The sequence below is a fragment of the Saccopteryx leptura genome, unplaced genomic scaffold (genome assembly GCF_036850995.1).
Source record: "Saccopteryx leptura isolate mSacLep1 unplaced genomic scaffold, mSacLep1_pri_phased_curated manual_scaffold_45, whole genome shotgun sequence".
Lineage (NCBI taxonomy): Eukaryota > Metazoa > Chordata > Mammalia > Chiroptera > Emballonuridae > Saccopteryx > Saccopteryx leptura.
The window spans coordinates 143,044-162,336 of NW_027095727.1; positions in this window are offsets into that span (position 1 = coordinate 143,044).

The window sequence follows — 19,293 nt, forward strand, 5'->3', positions numbered from 1 at the left end:
GTAAGAAATTGGAACTTTCGCTAGGTTATGTATATGTTATTTTGAAATACTGGTGTATCGGAAATATGTAAAATTCCCACTCTACAATCCGTGAACTATTTTCGTGCATTAGAAAATGGCTATCAAGAAATTCCTTGTAAGTATTAACATATCTTATTATTTCTGTTCAAGTAATACTTGTCTTGCTAGTTGTCTTGCATTTTGGTGCATTGACCAGGTCGTATCGAAAAAGAAGATATTGTAGGGATTCGAATAAAGGGAGAGATGCTCAAAGCCACTTGCAACCCTAAGGGGTGGACAGGAAAAAGCTGCCTGAACCTGGCCGTGGTTCCAGTTCTCCTTCTCCGAGGGGAGCCTCCTGACTCACTGGGCAGAGGACGAACACAGTCTGATACATACACATGTTCACCAATTCCCTGTGGGTGCCCGTCCTTCCAAAGGTCACAGCAAAGCCTCGCACGCACATGGAGGGCATGCTTTACCTCCTTGTTTCTATCTCCACTAAATGCTCATGAAATACCTTTTGATTGGACAATTTCAATTTACTGGTAAAAGCTGTTCCTGATGATAAGGAATTTAGGAAAGGAGAGACTAGGAGACCATTTCTTCTTTCCCACCAGGTGACTTATTTCTTGATATACAGAGTAAACTGAGGGTATGTTTTTGTATATAAATAAGTCAATTTCAACATCTTATTAAACAAAAGTATTTATGTAAAATCGTTTATGCATAGAGAGATGTTTTGAAATTTATCTCTGAATGGCAGTATATCACTAAGTTTTGTTTATCTGAATTTTCTGCATTGTTTTCTTACAATAAACCTGTAATGATTTACAGAAACAATAAAGGAAACAGTAAATCATTTAATCAATCAACATCGGATAAAGCCTAAATATCTATATATGTATATTACTTCAACTATTAATGTGTGCCAGAAGCAAAATATACTGTGATGTTACATTTTACAACATATAAACCCACTTAATCAGGATCTTATTTGAAATCGAAGATATTTGTTTTGAAAATTTTAGGTTATAAAAGAGTTGATACTCAAATCTTTTCTAGTCTAGTGACATACATACTTTTACCTTACTCTATACACTTACATCAGAACTACCAAAAACAAAAAGAAACATGTTTTTCAACACTTCACAGCCAAGACACACCTTGCTGCAAAGCCTGCAGTCGGTCTAAGACTGTTTTTTGCCCATACCCAAAGCCACACAGTGAGTTTTCTCAGCAGCTATTTGCTGAGTACCGTGTACCAGAAACTGCAATTAGGCAGAAGACTCAGTGCCCACACATATATATTGAGCTTCCTAGGGAGGTGGGAATATAACAGGTGAGTACAAAATGACCTGGTTATTTCTGTGGGAGGGAGAAGCAGAGTTCAGTTGGGGCAGGTGGTGGGGCCAGGAGGGGCAGCCACACTGGCAGGGTCCTGGAGCTGAGAGCATGCCCTGGGCCCTTTTCCAGTCCCAGGTCCGATCTCAGCAGGGAGCAGCAAGAGTGGAGGCTGGAGTGATGGCCACAGCCGCTAAACCAGGAGCCACCATCCAACTGTGGAAGGGTGTTTGGATTTCTCATGAGGACAGTTGTGGAAAAGGGAGAAACAGTGCAGGACAGATGGAAGAAGGCTGTGAGGGACCCAGAGCGGGAAGATGGGGTCCTGAGGAAGTTCAAGACCAGCGGGTGTGAAGACAAGGCGGCGGGACCGAGAGCCGGCATCCTTGTTGGGTGCAGAGTGGGAGTCCCAGCCACACGTGCAGCTGGAGGCTCAAGAGGGAGGGCTGAGAGGCCAGTGACACACACTGTAAATGCAGCCACTTATAGCAACCCACACTGATGAGCTCAGGAGTCTGAGCACACCGACCGTGGAAAGATGGACAGGGGAGCAGAGGGAAGTCAGGTAAACTCCATTTAGTTTAATTTTCTTAATGTGGAGAGTCCAATCCACATAGATTTTCTTTTATAAATGCTTATTACTTAAAAATAGCTAGTAAGTATCAATATGTAACTCTTTATACTTTATTATCATATTCTTTTTATATTACTCTATTTATCTACACAATAATTTTCTGCCTGAGGTGGCTACTATGAAGTGAGCAAGGTGTGTTCTGAAGCTGATGGACTCTTGTCGACTGATAACCAATCACTGTCTTTGGAGGAAGTCCTAACCTTTTCTTGTATACCCTCCCTATATGTTCAACAGCTTCTCTGTTTTCACAGTCAGTAGTCCATATTGCTGTCTTATCACCTTTAGCTTTAACATTAACAACAGCTCCACACACATCATCATCACTGTAGTCATCAAAAGACTCTCCAGTAAGGCACAGCAGTGTCTCTAGCCAAAATCTATCGAGGTCACTTCATCTCTGCTGTTTGTTTTTATTTGTTGTTGGTTTTTTGTGGGGTTTTTTTTGTATTTTTCTGAAGTTGGAACTGGGGAGGCAGTCAGACAGACTCCCGCATGCGCCTGACTGGGATCCACCAGGCATGCTTGCCAGGGGGCGATGTTCTACCCATCTGGGGTGTTGCTCTGTTGCAACCAGAACCATTCTATTGCCTGAGGCAGAGGCCATAGAGCCATCCTCAGCACCTGGGCCAACATTGCTCCAATGGAGCCTTGGCTGCGGGAAGGGAAGAGACAGACAGACAGGAAGGAGACGGGGAGAGTTGGAAAGGCAGATGGGTGCTTCTCCTGTGTGTCCCTGCCGGGAATCGAACCAGAAACTCCTTCATGCCAGACACATGCTCTACCACTATGCCAACTGGCCAGGTCATGTAATTGGAATTCTAAAATCAAACCTTCCATCTCAGTGCCAAGTTCCCTCTCCAATATTTAGGCATCTCATTTTAAATCAGTAATTTAGTTATCTTGTTCTTGGTCATCATCGCATGTATATCAACATCATATTGTGTGCTTTAAATACAAACAATTATATGTATTTATCAGTTATTCTTCAATAAAGTTGAACAAAATAGAAAGAATATCACCCCGTAACGACAAGGTGGCAGGTTCGATCCATGGTCAGGGCACACACGGGAAGCAGGCGATGAGTACACGACTGAGTGGAACAATAAATGAATGCCTCCAGTCTCCCTCCCCTCTCTCTTCACTACCTCTCTCTGTATCTCTGAAAATAAAAAGAAATGAAGTCTTGGCCAGATAGCTCGGTTGGAGCCTGGTCCTGGAGCGTGGAGGTTGCCTGGTGAATTCCCTGGTCAGGGCGCATACAAGAGCAGCTCCATGTTCCTGTCTCTGTCTCCTTGCCTCTCTCTCTCAAAAATAAAGAAATAAAAATAAAAATAATAGGAAGTATCAGTGAACCTGAAAGCTGGTTCTTTGAAAAAATGAACATTGACGAACCTTTAGCAAGATTAAGAAAAAAGGAAAGATAGAAATAATATCAGAAATGAAAGCGGGCCTAGCATGTGGTGGTGCAGTGGATAACGCATTGACTTGGAATGCTAAAGTCGCTGATTCGAAACCCGGGGCTTGCCCAGAAATTGCACATAGACAAGCAATCAATGAACAACTAAAGTGAAGCAACTATGAGTTAATACCTCTTGCTCGACCTTCCACCTCTCTATATAAAATCAATACATAAAATCTTAAAAGAGAAACAGAAAAGAAATGAAAGGGAGAACATTATTATTGACCTTACAGAAACAAAAAGGAATATAAGAAAATATCATGAACAGTTGCATGCTGTTCAACAACTTGGATAACCTAGATAAAATTGACAAATTCTACATAGAGAAAGATGATCTAAAGAAATTGATTTAAGAAAGAATACAAAACCTGAATAGATCTATAGCAAGAGATAAAATAATAGTAAAAAAGTCTGATATGGACGTCAGGCTCTCTGACGCATAGGGACGACCCTCAAAGCACATGGGGGGATGATAGTAAGGAGTCAGCTTTGCCCTGCAGGAAATAAGCTGCAGTCCTCAGCACTTTTTCCCATGTCCTTCTTCTGCTGCTTTTTTTTTAGGAATTAAATTTAATGGAGTGACATTGATGCATAAGAACCCCTAACTTTTTTTGTAAAGAAAAACTTCTGAAGTTTTTATGAATATATTTGTGAGACAGGATTTTGGGGAGAAAATAAGAGGCTCCTTTCAATTTTGGGGCTGGCCAGGGATGAGCAGACACTTGGACGGAGATATTCAAATTAGACACAGGAGAAAAAAACGGGGTGAGTTCTTGGCACTCCCTATATAAGTACATTGAAGAAAAATTTTAAAATAAGGCTTGGGATCCACTCCAGCAAGAGAAAGATTTACCTTCATGCCCCCAAGTGTAGAAAGTGGGAATCCTGGTACCAGTTAAGGAAGTCCCTGTTACTAGGTCGAGCCAGAGAGAGTCCCACCATCCACTGAAGAAGCCAGTTTCAGATGAGTGTTTGCATCCTAGTATCCTAGCTGCATAGAACTCAGAATGCAGTGACCTCTAGGTATATTGTTCCATAGGACAGAAGCCTTTGGAACACTGAGCACGGGAGACTCATGGGTCACCGGGAAACCAACCACAGCAAGTACAATTTAGCTGAGCCAGTGGTTGCAGGAAGAAGGAAAAGGAAAATGAGCCAGGAAGAATTTAGGAGACGCATTCAAAGGTGATTGGATTTGAATGGGAGAGAGAGGGAACCAAGGCTGACATCAGAGAGGATCCCTGGACAAGGTAGGTGCCACCCGCTGAGACAGAGAGTAAGTAACAGTGCCTCAGCACTGGAGCTCACACCAGGGACACAGCTCAGCAGGGTGAGCCTCACTGTACATGAGTTCTCTCTCCAGAATTTACCAAGGGCTCTCAAAGGTTTGGTTTAACTTTTTAAACTGCAAACCCCTGCAACTGAAGCTTTAAGATTTTCCCCATATTAAACGCTCCCCACTGATTAGATTCAGTACATGCATTTGACCCAAAGACGGTGGGATCAGGCAGGAATTATGCTCACCTGGCAACCTTGACCTCCTGGCTTAAATAGTCACACACTTGCTTGTAGAAAGTTGCTATGATCTGGGGAGGATAAAATGAAACAGAACACTAATGACAAAACAACATAACTCTGTGGTGCTGTTGCTCTGTCCCCTAGGGCAGTGGTCCCCAGGCTTTTTTGGACCACGGACAGTTTTTATGTCCGAAAATATTTTTTTTCAGACAGGTGTTAAGGGTGGGACGGATAAATATATTACGTGACTGAGACCAGCATCAGGAGTGAGTCTTAAGCAGATGTAACAGAGGGAATCTGGTCATTTAAAAAAAATAAAACATCGTTCAGACTTAAATATACATAAAATAGAAATAATGTAAGGTATTCTTTCTCTGCGGACTGGTACCAAATGGTCCATGGACTGGTACAGTTCCGCGGCCGTTGGTTGGCGACCACCGCCCTAGGGAATAGAGAGATGTGGGAATGTGAGGTTGAATGTGCTACCCTCTGACCAGGTCCTCCAAACAAAATGGCACAAAGGTGGAAAGCCCTGTGCACAGTGTGCACACTTCAATTAATGTGCAGTCATGGTGCGTTCTTGTTTCTGAATGCCAAGTATAAGAAATGTAACACAGAGAAACACAGGAAATGCTTGAGTAAGAAATTTTAACTTTTGTTAGGTTATGTATACCTTATTTTAAAATACTGGTTTATCGGAAATTTGAAAAATTCCCACTCTACAATTCGTGAACTATTTTCGTGCATTAGAAAATGGCTATCAAGAAATTCCTTGTAAGTATTAACATATCTTATTACTTCAGTTTAAACAATACTGGTCCTGCTAGTTGTCTTGCATTTTGGTGCCCTTTGACCAGGTTGTATCGAAAGAGAAGATATTGTAGGGATTCGAATAAAGGGAGAGATGGTCAAAGACACATGCAACCCTAAGGGGCGGACAGGACAAGCTGCCTGAACCTGGCCATGGTTCCAGTTCTCCTTCTTCGAGGGGAGACTCCTGACCCACTGGGCACAGGACGAACACAGTCTGATACATACACGTCTTCACCAATTCTCTGTGGGTGCCCGTCTTTCCAAATATCACAGCAATCCTCGCACTCACGTGGAGGGCATGCTTTACTTCCCTTTTTCTATCCCCACTAAATGCTCATGAAATACCTTTTGATTGGACAATTTCAATTTACTGGTAAAAGCTGGTCCTGATGGTAATGAATTTAAGGGCAGAAGAGAGTAGGAGACCATTTCTTCTTTCACACCAGGAGACATATTTCTTTTTTATTTTTTTAATTTTTTTAATTTTTTTTTTCTGAAGTTGGAAACGGGGAGACACAGTCAGACAGACTCCCACATGCGCCCGACCAGGATCCACCCGGCACGCCCACCAGTGGGCGACGCTCTGCCCATCCGGGGCGTTGCTCTGTTGTGACCAGAGCCACTCTAGTGCATGAGGCAGAGGCCAAGGAGCCATCCCAAACGCCCAGGCCATCTTTGCTCCAATGGAGCCTCAGCTGCGAGAGGGGAAGAGAGAAACAGAGAGGAAGGAGAGGGGTAGGGGTGGAAAAGCAGATGGGCGTTTCTCCTGTGTTACCTGGCCGGGAATCGAACCTGGGACTTTTGCACGCAAGGCCGACGCTCTACCACTGAGCTAACCGGCCAGGGCCACGTATTTCTTAATACACAGAGTAAAATGAGGGTATTTTTTTCTATATAAATAAGTCGATTTCAACATCTTATTAAACAAAAATATTTATGTAAAGTCGTCTATGCATAGAGAGATGTTTTGAAAATTATCTCTGAATGGCGGCATATCACTAAGTTTTGTTTATTTGAATTTTCTGCATTGTTTTCTTACAATAAACCTGTAATGATTTACAGAAACAATAAAGGAAACAGTAAATCATTTGATCAATCAACATTGGATAAAGCCTAAATATCTATATATGTATATTACTTCAACTATTAATGTGTGCCAGAAGCAAAATATACTGTGATGTTACATTTTACAACATATAAACCCACTTAATCAGGATCTTATTTGAAATTGAAAATATTTGTTTTGAAAATTTTAGGTTATAAAAGAGCTGATACTTAAATCTTTTCTAGTTTAGTGACACACATACTTTCACCTTAATCTATAAACTTACATCCGAACTATCAAAACCAAAAAGGAACATGTTTTTCAAACTTCACAGCCAAGACACCACTTGCTGCAAAGCCTGCAGACTGTCTAGGACCTTCTTTTGCTCATACCCAAAGCCACACGGTGAGTTTTCTCAGCAGCTATTTGCTGAGTACCGTGTACCAGAAACTGGAATTAGGCACAAGGCTCAGTGCCCACACATATGTATTGAGCTTCTCAGGGAGGTGGGAATATAACAGGCGAGTACAAAATGACCTGGTTATTTCTGTGGGAGGGAGTGGCAGAGTTCAGTTAGGGCAGGAGGGGCAGCCACCCTGGCAGGGTCCTGGAGCTGAGAGAGCATGCCCTGGGCCTTTTTCCAGTCCCAGGTCCGATCTCAGCGAGGAGCAGCAAGAGTGGAGGCTGGAGTGATGGCCACAGCCGCTAAACCAGGAGCCACCATCCAACTGTGGAAGGGTGTTTGGATTTCTCATGAGGACAGTTGTGGAAAAGGGAGAAACACCGCAGTACAAATGGAAGAAGGCTGTGAGGGACCCAGAGCGGGAAGATGGGGTCCTGAGGAAGTTCAAGACCAGCGGGTGTGAAGACAAGGCGGCGGGACCGAGAGCCGGCATCCTTGTTGGGTGCAGAGTGGGAGTCCCAGCCACACGTGCAGCTGGAGTTTCAAGAGGGAGGGCTGGAGAGGCCAGTGACACACACTGTAAATGCAGCCACTTATATCAACCCACACTGATGAGCTCAGGAGTCTGAGCACACCGACCGTGGAAAGATGGACAGGGGAGCAGAGGGAAGTCAGGTAAACTCCATTTAGTTTCATTTTCTTAATGTGGAGAGTCCAATCCACATAGATTTTCTTTTATAAATGCTATTACTTAAAAATAGCTAGTAAGTATCAATATGTAACTCTTTATACTTTATTATCATATTCTTTTGATATTACTCTATTTATCTGCACAATAATTTTCTGCCTCAGGTGGCTACTATGAAGTGAGCAAGGTGTGTTCTGAAGCTGATGGGGAGAGTGTCGGACTAATAACCAATCACTGTCTTTGGAGGAAGTCCTAACCTTTCCTTGTATACCCTCCCTATATGGTCAACAGCTTCTCTGTTTTCACAGTCAGTAGTCCATATTGCTATCTTATCACCTTTAGCTTTAACATTAACAACAGCTCCACATACATCATCACTGTAGTCATCAAAAGATTCTCCAGTAAGGCACAGCAGTGTCTCTAGCCAAAAGCTATCAAGGTCACTTCATCTCTGCTGTTTATTTTTATTTGTTGTTGGTTTTTTGTGGGGTTTTTTGGTATTTTCCTGAAGTTGGAAACAGGGAGGCAGTCAGACAAACTCCCGCATGAGCCCGTCCAGGATGCACCTGGCACTCCCACCAGGGGGTGATGCTCTGCCTATCTATGGCGTTGCTCTGTTGCAACCAGAGCCATTTTAGTGCCTGAGGAAGAGGCGATAGAGCCATCCTCAGTGCCCAGGCCATCTTTTGCTGCAATAGAGCCTTGGCTGCAGGAGGGGAAGAGACAGACAGACAGGAAGGAGAGGGGGAGGGGTGGAGAAGCAGATGGGCGCTTCTCATGTGTGCCGTGGCCAGGAATCAAACCTGGGGCTCCTGCATGCCAGGCCAAAGCTCTACTACTGAGCCAACCGGCCAGGGCCTGTTATTGGAATTCTAAAATCAAACTTTTCATCTATGTTCCAAGTTCCCTCTCTAGTAATTAGGATGTTCATTTTAAATCAGTAACTCAGTTATCTTGTTCTTGGTAATCATTCCATGTATATCAACTTCTCATTGTGCCCTTAAAATATAAACAATTATATGTATTTATCAACTATTCTTCAATAAAGTTGAACAAAATAGAAAGGCATCGCCCCGAAACGACAAAGTTGCAGGTTCGATCCACGTTCAGGGCATACACGGGAAGCAGGCGATGAGTACACGACCGAATGGAACAATAAATGAATGCCTCCCTTCTCCCTCCCCTCTTTCTTCACTACCTCTCTCTGCATCTCTGAAAATAAAAAGAAATGCAGTCTTGGCCAGATAGCTCGGTTGGAGCCTTGTCCTGGAGAAAGAGGTTGCCTGGTCAATTTCCTGGTCAGGGCACATACAAGAGCAGCTCCATGTTCCTGTCTCTGTTCCTTGCCTCTCTGTCTGTCAAAAATAAAAAAAAATAAAAACAATAGGAAGAATCAGTGACCCTGACAGCTGGTTCTTTTAAAAAATGAGCATTGACAAACCTTTAGAAAGATGAAAAAAAAAGACAGATACAAATAATATCAGAAAAGAAAGTGGGGCTAAGCCTGTGGTGCTTCACTGGATCACGCATTGACTTGGAATGCTAAGTTCGCTGGTTCGAAACCCGGGGCTTGCCCAGTAAAGGCACGTAGACCAGCAATCAATGAACAACTAAAGTGAAGCAACTATAAGTTAATACTTCTTGCTCCACCTACCTCCTCTCTCTATAAAATCAATACATAAAATATTTAAAAAGAAAAAGAAAAGAAATGAAAGTGAGGACATTATTATTGACCTTACAGAAACAAAAATGAATATAAGGGAATATCATGAACAGTTGCATGCTATGCAACAAATTAAATAACCTAGATAAAATGGAAAAATTCTGCAAAAAGAAAGATGATCTAAAGAAATTGAGTTAAGAAAAAATAGAAAATCTGAATAGATCTATAACAAAAGATAAAATAATAGGAAAAAAGTCTGATATAGACGTCAGGCTCTCTGACGCATAGGGATGAACCTGGTGGCACTCTGGGTCCCTCAAAGCACATGGGGGGGATGATAGTAAGGAGTCAGCTTTGCCCTGCAGGAAATAAGCTGCAATCCTCAGCACTTTTTCCCATGTCCTTCTTCTGCTGCTTTTGTTTTTTTTTTTTTTTTTTTTTTTTTAGGAATTAAATTTAATGGAGTGACATTGATGCATAAGAACCCCTGTCTTTTTTGTAAAGAAAAACTTCTAAAGCTTTTATGAATATATTCGTGGGACTGGATTTTGGGGAGAAACTAAGATGCTCTTTCCAATTTTGGGGCTGGCCAGGGATAAGCAGACACCTGGGACTGAGATATTCAAATTAGACACAGGAGAAAAACAACGGGGTGAGTTCTTGTCACTCTCTATAGAAGTACATTGAAGAAAAATTTTTATTTTACTTATTTATTTATTTTACAGAGACAGAGAGTGAGTCAGAGAGAGGGATAGACAGGGACAGACAGACAGGAATGAAGAGAGATGAGAAGCATCAATCATTAGTTTTTCATTGCACGTTGCAACACCTTAGTTGTTCATTGATTGCTTTCTCATATGTGCCTTGACCGTGGGCCTTCAGCAGACCGAATAACCCCTTGCTTGAGCCAGCGACCTTGGGTCCAAGCTGGTGAGCTTTGCTCAAACCAGATGAGACTGCACTCAAGCTGACGACCTCGGGGTCTAGAACCTGGGTCCTTCCGCATCCCAGTCCGACGCTCTATCCACTGCGCCACCTCCTGGTCAGGCTTTTTTTTTTTTTTTAAATTTTTTTATTTATTCATTTTAGAGAGGACAGGGAGAGAGAGAGAGAGAGAGAGAGAGAGAGAGAGAAGAGAGACAGAGAGAGAGAAGGGGGGAGGAGCTGGAAGCATCAATTCCCATATGTGCCTTGACCAGACAAGCCTAGGTTTTCGAACCGGCGACCTCAGCATTTCCAGGTCGACGCTTTATCCACTGCGCCACCACAGGTCAGGCTGAAGAAAAATTTTTAAATGAGGCTTGGGATCCATTCCAGCAAGAGAAAGACTTACCTTCATGCCCCCAAGTGTAGGAAGTGGGGATCCTGGTACCAGTTAAGGAAGTCCCTGTTACTAGGTCGAGCCAGAGAGAGTCCCACCATCCACTGAAGAAGCCAGTTTCAGATGAGTGTTTGCATTCTAGTATCCTAGCTGCATAGAACTCAGAATGCAGTGACCTCTAGGTATATTGTTCCATAGGACAGAAGCCTTTGGAACACTGAGCACGGGAGACTCATGGGTCACCAGGAAACCAATGACATCAAGTACAATTTAGCGGAGCCAGTGGTTGCAAGAAGAAGGAAAAGGAAAATGAGCCAGAAAGAATTTAGGAGACGCAGTCACAGGTGATTGGATTTAAATGGGAGAGGGAGGGAACCAAGCCTGACATCAGAGAGGAAACCTGGGCAAGGTAGGTGCCACCCGCTGAGACAGAGTGTAAGTAACAGTGCCTCAGCACTGGAGCTCACACCAGGGACACAGCTCAGCAGGGTGAGCCTCACTGTACATGAGTTCTCTCTCCAGAATTTACCAAGTGCTCTAAAAGGTTTGGTTTAACTTTTTAAACTGCAAACCCCTGCAACTGAAGCTTTAGGATTTTCCCCATAATAAACGCACCCCACTGACTTAGATTCAGTTAATGCACTAGACCCAAGGACGGTGGAATCAGGCAGGAATTATGCTCACCTGGCAAACTTGAAGTGACCTCCTGGCTTAAATAGCCACACACTTGCTTGTAGAAAGTTGCTATGATCTGGGGAGGATAAAATGACACAGAACACTAATGACAAAACAACATAACTCTGTAGTGCTGTTGCTCTGTCCCCTAGGGCAGTGGTCCCCACAGACCGGTTTAATGTCAGACAATATTTTCATGGACCGGCCTTTAGGGTGGGATGGATAAATGGATCATGTGACCGAGGCAAGCGTCAAGAGTGAGTCTTAGGAGTGGATTAAAAAGCTTTGGTACATATATACTATGGAATACTACTCAGCCATAAGAAATGATGATATCAGATCATTTACAATAACATGGATGGACCTTGATAACATTATATGGAGTGAAATAAGTAAATAAAAAAAAACTAAGAGATATATGAATCCATATATAGAAGGGACATAAAAATGAGACTCAGAGACATGAACAAGAATGTGATGGCAACAGCGGTGGGGGTTGAGGGAGGGGGAATGGGGTGAAAAAGGGGAGAAGGGTTGGGGGAGGGGAGGGGCACAAAGAAAACCAGATAGAAGGTGACAGAAGACAATTTAACTTTGGGGGAGTGGTATACAGCACAATCAAATGTTAAAATAATCTAGAGATGTTTTCTCTCAACATATGTACCCTGATTTATCAATGTCACTGCACTAAATTTAATAAATAAATTTCAAAAAAAAAGAGTGTGTCTTAGACGGATGTAACAAAGGGAATCTGGTCATTTTTGAAAAATAAAACATCGTTCACACTTAGGTATAAATAAAACGGAAATAATGTAAGTTATTTATTCTCTCTCAGCGGACCGGTACCAAATGGCCCAAGGACTGGTACCAGTCCGCGGCCCAGGGGTTGGGGACAACTTCCCTAGGGAATAGAGAGATGTGGGAATTTGAGATTGAATGTGCTACCATCTAACCAGGTCCTCCAAACAAAATGGCACAAACATGGAAAGCCCTGTGCACAGTGTGCACACTTCAATTAATGTGAAGTCACGGTGCGTCCTTGTTTCTGAATGCCAAGTATAAGAAATGTAACACAGTGAAACACAGGAAATGCTTGAGTAAGAAAACGTAACTTTTGCTAAGTTATGTATACCTTATTTTGAAATACCGGTGTATCAGAAATATGTAAAATTCCCACTCTACAATTCGTGAACTATTTTCTTGAATTAGAAAATGGCTATCTAGAAATTCCTTGTAAGTATTAACATATCTCTTTATTTCAGTTCAAATAATACTGGTCCTGCTAGTTGTCTTGCATTTTGGTGCACTTTGACCAGGTTGTATCCAAAGAGAAGATATTGTAGGGATTCGAATAAAGGGAGAGATGGTCAAAGCCACATGCAACCCTAAGGGGCAGACAGGACAAAGCTGCCTGAACCTGGCCGTGGTTCCAGTTCTCCTTCTCTGAGGGGAGCCTCCTGACCCACTGGGCAGAGGACGAACACAGTCTGATACATACACGTGTTCCCCAACTCTCTGTGGGTGCCCGTCTTTCCAAATGTCACAAGAAATCCTCGCACTCGCGTGGAGGGCATGCTTTACTTCCCTCTTTCTATCCTCACTAAATGCTCATGAAGTACCTTTTGATTGGACACTTTCAATTTACTTGTAAAAGCTGGTCCTGACAGTAAGGAATTTAAGGGAAGAAGATATTAGGAGACCATTTTTCTTTCACACCAGGTAACGTAATTCTTAATATATAAAGTAAACTGAGGGTATTTTTTTCTATATAAATAAGTTGATTTCAACATCTTATTGTACAAAAATATTTACGTGAAGTCGTCTATCCATAGAGAGATTTTTTGAAAATTATCTCTGAATGGCGGTATATCACTAAATTTTGTTTATTTGAATTTTCTGCATTGTTTTCTTATAATAAACCTGTAATGATTTACAGAAACAATAAAGGAAACAGTAAATCATTTAATCAATTAACATTGGATAAAGCCTAAATATCTATATATGTATATTACTTCAACTATTAATTTGTGCTAGAAGCAAAATATACTGTGATTTTACATTTTACAACACATAAACCCACTTAATCAGGATCTTATTAGAAATTGAAGATATTTAAAAAAAAGAAATTGAAGATATTTGTTTTGAAAATTTTAGGTTATAGAAGAGTTGATACTCAAATCTTTTCTAGTCTAGTGACACACATACTTTCACCTTAATCTATAAACTTACATCAGAACTATCAAAAACAAAATGAAACATGTTTTTCAAACTTCACACCAAAGACACCCTTTGCTGCAAAGCCTGCAGACAGTCTAGGACCTTCTTTTGCCCATACCCAAAGCCACACGGTGAGTTTTCTCAGCAGCTATTTGCTGAGTACCGTGTACCAGAAACTGGAATTATGCACAAGGCTCAGGGCCCACACATATGTATTGAGCTTCCCAGGGAGGTGGGAATATAACAGGCTAGTATACAATGACCTGGTTATTTCTGCAGGAGGGAGAAGCAGAGTTCAGTTGGGGCAGGTGGTGGGCTCCAGGAGGGGCAGCCACAGTGGCAGGGTCCTGGAGCTGAGAGAACATGCCCCGGGCCTTTTTCCAGCCCCAGGTCTGATCTCAGCGAGGAGCAGCAAGAGTGGAGGCTGGAGTGATGGCCGCAGCTGCAAAACTAGGAGCCACCAACGAACTGCGGAAGGGTGTTTGGATTTCTCATGAGGAGAGTTGTGGAAAAGTGAGAAACAGCACAGGACAGATGGAAGAAGGCTGTGCGGGACCCAGAGCAGGAAGATGGGGTCCTGAGCAAGTGCCAGGCCAGGGAGTGTGAAGACAAGGCGGCAGGACAGAGGGCAGGCATCCTTGTTGGGTGCAGATTGGGAGTCCCAGCAACACGTGCAGCTGGAGGCTCAAGAGGGAGGGCTGGAGTGGCCAGTGACACACACTGTAAATGCAGCCACTTATACCAATCCACACTGATGAGCTCAGGAGTCTGAGCATACCGACCATGGAAAGATGGACAGGGGAGCAGAGGGAAGTCAGGTAAACTCCATTTAGTTTCATTTTCTTAATGTGGAGAGTCAAATCCACATAGATTTTCTTTTATAAATGCTATTACATAAAAATAGCTAGTAAGTATCAATATGTAACTCTGTATACTTTATTATCATATTCTTTTTATATTACTCTATTTATCTACACAATAATTTTCTGCCTCATGTGGCTACTATGAAGTGAGCAAGGTGTGTTCTGAAGCTGATGGGGACTGTGTGGGACTGATACCAATCACTGTTTTTGGAGGAAGTCCCAACCTTTCCTTGTATACCCTCCCTATATGTTCAACAGCTTCTCTGTTTTCACAGTCAGTAGTCCATATTGCTATCTTATCACCTTTAGCTTTAACATTAACAACAGCTCCACATACATCATCATCACTGTAGTCATCAAAAGATTCTCCAGTAAGGCACAGCAGTGACTCTAGCCAAAAGCTATCGAGGTCACTTCATCCCTGCTGTTTGTTTTTATTTGTTGTTGGGTTTTTGTGGGGTTTTTTTTGTATTTTTCTGAAGTTGGAAATAGGGAGGCAGTCAGACAGACTCCCGCATGCGCCCGACAGGGATCCACCAGGCACGCCCACCAGGGGGCGATGCTCTGCCCATCTGGGGCGTTGCTCTGTTGCAACCAGAGCCATTCTAGCGCCTGAGGCAGAGGCCGAAGAGCCATCCTCAGCGCCCGGGCCAATATTGCTCCAATGGAGCCTTAGCTGCAGGAGGGGAAGATACAGACAGACAGGAAGGAGAGGGGGAGGGGTGGAGAAGCAGATGGGCGCTTCTCCTGTGTGTCCTAGCCGGGAATCCAACCCGGGACTCCAGCATGCCAGGCCGACGCTCTACCACTGAGTATACCGGCCATGTCCTGCGATTGGAATTCTAAAATCAAACTTTGCATCTCAGTTCCAAGTTCCCTCTCCAGTAATTAGGCGGCAAGTTTTAAATCAGTAACTTAGTTATCTTGTTCTTCGTAATCATCCCATGTATATCAACATCACATTGTGCACTTTAAATATAAACAATTTTATGTATTTATCAATTATTCTTCAATAAAGTTGAACAAAATAGAAAGAGCATCGCCCCAAAACGACAAGGTGGCAGGTTCGATCCATGGTCAGGGCACACACGGAAAGCAGGCGATGAGTACATGACTGAGTGGAACAATAAATGAATGCCTCCCTTCTCCCTCCCCTCTCTCTTCACTACCTCTCTCTGTAATTCTGAAAATAAAAAGAAATGAAGTCTTGGCCAGATAGCTCGGTTGGAGCCTTGTCCTGGAGCATGGAGGTTGCCTGGTTAAATCCCTGGTCAGGGCACATACAAGAGAAGCTCCATGTTCCTGTCTCTGTCTCCTTGCCTCTCTCTCTCTCCTAAAAATATATAAATAAAAATAAAAACAGTAGGAAAAATCAGTGAACCTGAAAGCTGGTTCTTTGAGAAAATGAACATTGACAACACTTTAGCAAGATTAAGAAAAAAGGAGAGATACAAATAATATCAGAAATGAAAGTGGGGCTTAGCCTGTGGTGGTGCAGTGGATCACGCATTGACTTGGAATGCTAAGTTCACTGGTTCGAAACCCGGGCTTGCCCAGTAAATGCACGTAGACAAGCAATCAATGAACAACTAAAGTGAAGCAACTATGAGTTAATACCTCTTGCTCCACCTTCCTCCTCTCTATATAAAATCGATACATAAAATCTTCAAAAAGAAACAGAAAAGAAATGAAAGTGAGAACATTATCATTGTCCTTACAGAAACAAAAAGGAATATAAGGGAATATCATGAACAGTTGCATGCTATTCAACAACTTAGATAACCTAGATAAAATGGACAAATTCTACATAGAGAAAGATGATCTAAAGAAATTGATTTAAGAAAGAATACAAAATCTGAATAGATCTATAGCAAGAGATAAAATAATAGGAAACAGTCTGATATGGACGTCAGGCTCTCTGACGCATAGGGATGGACCCGTGGGCACTCTGGGCCCCTCAAAGCACATGGGGGGGATGATAGTAAGGAGTCAGCTTTGCCCTGCAGGAAATATGCTGCAGTCCACAGCCCTTTCTCCCATGTCCTTCTTCTGCTGCTGCTCTTGTTTTTTTTTAGGAATTGAATATAATGGAGTGACGTTGATGCATACGAAACCCTGTCATTTATGTAAAGAAAAACTTCTAAAGTTTTTATGAATATAGTTGTGGAACTGGATTTTGGAGAAAAACTAAGATGCTCTTTCCAATTTTGGTGCTGGCCAGGGATGAGCAGACACCTGGGTCTGAGATATTCTAATTAGACACAGGAGATAAACACCGGGGTGAATTCTTGGCACTCCGTATAGAAGTATGTTGAAGAGAAAGTTTTAAATGAGGCTTGGGATCCACTCCAGCAAGGAAAGATTTACCTTCATGCCCCCAAGTGTAGGAAGCGGGGATCCTGGTACCAGTTAAGGAAGTCCCTGTTACTAGGTCGAGCCAGAGAGAGTCCCACCATCCACTGAAGAAACCAGTTTCAGATGAGTGTTTGCATCCTAGTATCCTAGCTACATAGAACTCAGAATGCCGTGACCTCTAGGTATATTGTTCCATAGGACAGAAGCCTTTGGAACACTGAGCATGGGAGACTCATGGGTCACCGGGAAACCAACCACAGCAAGTACAATTTAGCGGACCCAGTGGTTGCAGGAAGAAGGAAAAGGAAAATGAGCCAGGAAGAATTTAGGAGATGCAGTCACAGGTGATTGGATTTGAATGGGAGAGAGAGGGAACCAAGGCTGACATCAGAGAGGATCCCTGGGCAAGGTAGGTGCCACCCGCTGAGACAGAGAGTAAGTAACAGTGCCTCAGCACTGGAGCTCACACCAGGGACACAGCTGAGCAGGGTGAGCCTCACTGTACATGAGTTCTCTCTCCAGAATTTACCAAGGGCTCTCAAAGGTTTGGTTTAACTTTTTAAACTGCAAACCCCTGCAACTGAAGCTTTAGGATTTTCCCCATAATAAACACACCCCACTGACTTAGATTCAGTACATGCACTTGACCTAAAGATGGTGGAATCAGGCAGAAATTATGCTCACCTCGCGACCTGTAAGCGACCTCCTGGCTTAAAAAGTCACACTCTTGCTTGTATAAAGTTGCTATGATCTGGGGAGGATAAAATGAAACAGAACAGTAATGACAAAACAACATAACTCTGTGCTGCTGTTGCTCTGTCCTCTAGGGCAGTGGTCTCCAGGGACTGGTTTTAGTGTCATAAAATATTTTCATGGACCGGCCTTTAGTGTGGGACAGATAAACATATCACGTGACTGAGAGAAGCATCAAGAGTGAGTCTTAGATGGATATAAGAGAAAGAATCTGGTCATTATTTAAAAATAAAACATCGTTCTGACTTAAGTATAAATAAAACGGAAATTATGTAAGTCATTTATGCTTTCTCTGTGGACCGGTACCGGTCCACGACATGGTATTGGGGAACACTGCCCTAAGAAATAGAGAGATGTGGGAATGTGAGGTTGAATGTTGTACCATCTGACCAGGTCCTCCAAACAAAATGGCACAAACGTGGAAAGCCCTGTGCACAGTGTGCACACTTCAATTCATGTGAACTCATGGTTCGTTCTTGTTTCTGAATGCCAAGTATAAGAAATGTAACACAGAGAAACACAGGAAATGCTTCACTAAGAAATTTTAACTTCTGTTAGGTTATGTATAACTTCTTTTAAAATACTGGTTTATCGGAAACATGTAAAATTCCCACTGTACAATTCATGAACTATTTTCATGCATTAGAAAATGACTATCAAGAAATTCCTTGTAAGTATGAACATATCTTATTATTTCAGTTCAAATAATACTGGTCCTGCTAGTTGTCTTGCGTTTTGGTGCACTTTGACCTGGTCATATCGCAAGAGAAGATATTGTAGGGATTCGAATAAAGGGAGAGATGGTCAAAGCCACATGCAACTAAGGGGCGGACAGGACAAAGCTGCCTGAACCTGGCCATGGTTCCTGTTCTCCTTCTCCGAGGGGAGCGTCCTGACCCACTGGGCACAGGATGAACACAGTCTGATACATACACGTGTTCACCAATTCTCTGTGGGTGTCCATCTTTCCAAATGTCACAGCAAATCCTCGCACTCGCGAGGAGGGCATGCTTTACTTCCCTCTTTCTATCCTCACTAAATGCTTATGAAATACCTTTTGATTGGACAAGTTCAATTTACTTGTAAAAGCTGGTCCTGACAGTAAGGAATTTAAGGGAAGAAGAGAGTAGGAGACCATTTCTTCTTTCACACCAGGTGACGTATTTCTTTATTTATACAGTAAACTGAGGGTATGTTTTTCTATATAAATAAGTCTATTTCAACATCTTATTAAACAAAAATAATTATGTAAAGTCGTCTATGCATAGAGAGAGTTTTAAAAATTATATCTGAATGGCTTATATCACTAAGTTTTATTAGAATTTTCTACATTGTTTTCTTACAATAAAAATGAAATTATTTACAGAAACAATAAAGGAAACAGTAAATCATTTAATCAATAAACATTTGATAAAGTCTAAATATCTATACATGTATATTACTTCAACTATTAATGTGTGCCAGAAGCAAAATATATTGTGATGTTACATTTTAAAACATATAAACCCACATGATCTGGATCTTATTTGAAATTGAAGATAT